The sequence below is a fragment of the Elephantulus edwardii genome, unplaced genomic scaffold (genome assembly GCF_000299155.1).
Source record: "Elephantulus edwardii isolate Elephantulus edwardi_28Jun2011 unplaced genomic scaffold, EleEdw1.0 scaffold00519, whole genome shotgun sequence".
Lineage (NCBI taxonomy): Eukaryota > Metazoa > Chordata > Mammalia > Macroscelidea > Macroscelididae > Elephantulus > Elephantulus edwardii.
Window position 1 is genome coordinate 262,053 of NW_006400269.1, and position 3,314 is coordinate 265,366.

The window sequence follows — 3,314 nt, forward strand, 5'->3', positions numbered from 1 at the left end:
GGTCAATAAAATTGACAAACCACTAGCAAAACTAACAAAAGAAAAGAAGGAAAAGACACAAATAATATGAATAAGAGATAAAATGGGCAACATCCCAACAGAACCAACGAAAATAAAAAGGCTAATATTGGATTATTATAAAACATTGTACTCAAAAAATATGAAAATCTAGAGGAAATGGACAAATACTTAGAAATGCACAACCTACCTAAATGGACACCAACTGAAATTGAAGACCTGAACAGACCCATTACAAAACAAGAAATTGAAAATGTAATAAAACAACTTCCAGCCAAAAAAAGTCCTGGACCAGATGGTTTTACAAGTGAATTTTATCAAACATTCACAGAAGAACTATTACCAATCCCACACAAGCTATTTCAGAAAATAGAAAAAGATGGTATTCTCCAAGACTCATTCTATGAAGCAAACATATCCTTGATACCAAAACCAGGTAAAGATACCACTAACATGGAAAATTATAGGCCAATATCTCTGATGAACATAGATGCAAAAATCCTAAATAAAATCCTGGCCAAGAGAATCCAACTATACATTAAAAAAAAAAAAGAATTCACTCTGTCAGTGTTCATTAAAATTAATAAAATTTAATAAAAAAAGAAAAAATTCACCATGACCAAGTGGGATTCATAACAGGGATATAAGGATGGTTCAACATAAGAAAAACAATCAATGTAATTCATCACATTAACAAAGCAAAGAACCAGAACCACATGATCCTATCAATGGATGCAGAAAAGGCCTTTGACAAAATCCAACGCCGTTCCTGATTAAAACACTTTACAAAATAGGGTTAGAGGGGAATTTCTTCAACATAGTAAATAGTACATACACAAACCTGAGAGCCAACATTGTTCTCAATGGAGAGAGGCTAAAGGCATTCCCTTTAAGAACAGGAACTAGGCAAGGATGCCCATTATCACCTCTCCTAGTCAATATTGCATTGGAAGTCTTGGCAGTAGCAATAAGAGAAGGAAATAAGAGGAATCCAATTTGGAAAAGAGGAAGTAAAATTACCTCTCTATGCAGATGATATGATAGTATACTTAGAAAACCCTAAAGGTTCAACAAGAAAACAATTGGACATGGTTGACCAATTCAGCAATGTAGCAGGATACAAGATCAACATACAAAAATCAGTTGAATTACCCTTCACAATAGCTAATCACAAGATTAAATACCTGGGAATAAATCTAACCAGAAGCACAAAGGATCTATTCAAAGAAAATTACAAAACATTACTATAAGAAACAAAAAGAGATCTGGAGGAGTGGAAGTGTATCCCTTGCTCATGGATAGGAAGACTCAATATTCTGAAAATGGCAATACTACCAAAGGCAATTTACACGTTCAATGCAATCCCAATGCAAATACCAATCCCATTCTTCAAGGAGATGGAAAAGGTAATCTCCAGTTCCATTTGAAAGGGAAAGAAGCCCCGAATAAGCAAAGCACTCCTTAAAAATAGAAAAAAGGTAGGAGGCATTTCTCTCCCTGATTTTAAATCCTACTACACTGCCGTGGAGGTTAAGACAGCATGGTACTGGTACAATGCCAGACACATAGATCAATGGTATAGAATTGAGAACCCAGAAATCAGCCTATCTACCTATGGTCAACTGATTTTTGACAAGGAGATGAAATTAGTTAAGTGGGAAAATGACAGCCTTTTTAACAAATGGTGCTGGCAAAATTGGAAAGATGTCTGCAGAAGACTCAAGCAAGATCCACACCTCACTCCATATACAAAAACCAACTCAAGGTGGATCATGGACCTAGGACTAAAACCAAGAACTATAAACATCATTAAAGAAAAGCTTGGAGGAACTTTAGTAGTCCTAATCCACAACATAAAAAGTCTTCCAAGTATCCTAAAAAATCTACAACCAGGAAAAGATAAAATAGATGAATGGGACCTTCTAAGAATCAAATCCCTATGCATATCCAAAAACTTCTCCAATAAGGCAAAAAAAGGGAAGCCACAGACTGGGAAAAATGCTGGCAAGGATGTGGAGAAACTGGAACTCTTATTCACTATTGGTGGGAATGTAAAATGGTGCAACCCTTGTGGGAAGCGGTGTGGCGCTTTCTCAAAAAATTGCAAATAGAGATACCATTTGACCCAGCAATCCCATTATTGGGAATATACCCCAGAAAGACCATAACTGCCATCCAAGCAGATATATGCACACCCATGTTTATTGCAACACACAGTGGAATACTACACTGCATTGAAAAACAAGGAAATCATGCAATATTATTCAAAATGGGTGACCCTGGAGGACATTATGCTGAGTGAAATATCTCAGTCACAAAGGGACAAATACTGCATGGTTCCACTGTTGATGGGACTGACATCAGGGTTGGAGTAAGACTGAGAAAAAACTGGATAAATTATGTATACTGTATTAAAACAGATGAGGGAAAGAACAGATTAGAGGCAATATATGATTGAGTATTATGGTTAGCACAAGAATCCAGAATTAAGGCTGCAGAGAGAAGTATACTCGGGGTGGTTGGTGGGGGGGAAGGGATGGGGGAATTGTGTACTAATGAAGGAATTTTTTTCCTTCCTTTTTCTTTTAGGAGAGGGGAGTGAACTGGTGGGGAGGGGTGGGCAGGGAGAAAAGTGCAGCAATGAATGAATGGAAATCCAAAATCTCTGTAAATGTTTATTAAAATTAATAAAAGTTTAAAAAAGGACAAATACTGCATGATGCCACTGTTGTATAACAGGACTGACATCGCTGTTGCGGGGAGACTGAGAAAGATAGATTCAATAATATATACTGCATTGAAACAGATGAGGGAGAAAACTGTTTAAAAGGGATATGTGATTACGTACTTTTGTCATGACGGGAGTACAGAGTGAAGGCTACATGGTGGAGTGGACCTGGGGGAGGGTTTGTAACACAATGAAAGAATTTCTTTTACTTTTCCAAGAGGGTAGAGTACTGGGGGAGAGGGATGGGAGGGGAGAAAAGTGTAACAATGAATGAATGGAAATCCAAAGTCTCTGTAAATTTTCATAGAAATTAATAATAAATTTTTTGAAAAATGGGAAGAACTTAATTTTGGCAACTCTGGAGCCATTGTTTTTATAAAGTTTCTTTTCTAACCCATCATTAATGTTTCTTTTAGATTATAAGTATGGTAGTTAGCCAAAAGTGATAAATTATCATCAGCTATAGTAATGAATGCACTATTATTAATCATAATTGAATAAAAAGGGAACCCCCGTGCCTTAGAGGAAAGGACTAGCACATCAACCCAAACACAGATGGTTCAAAGCT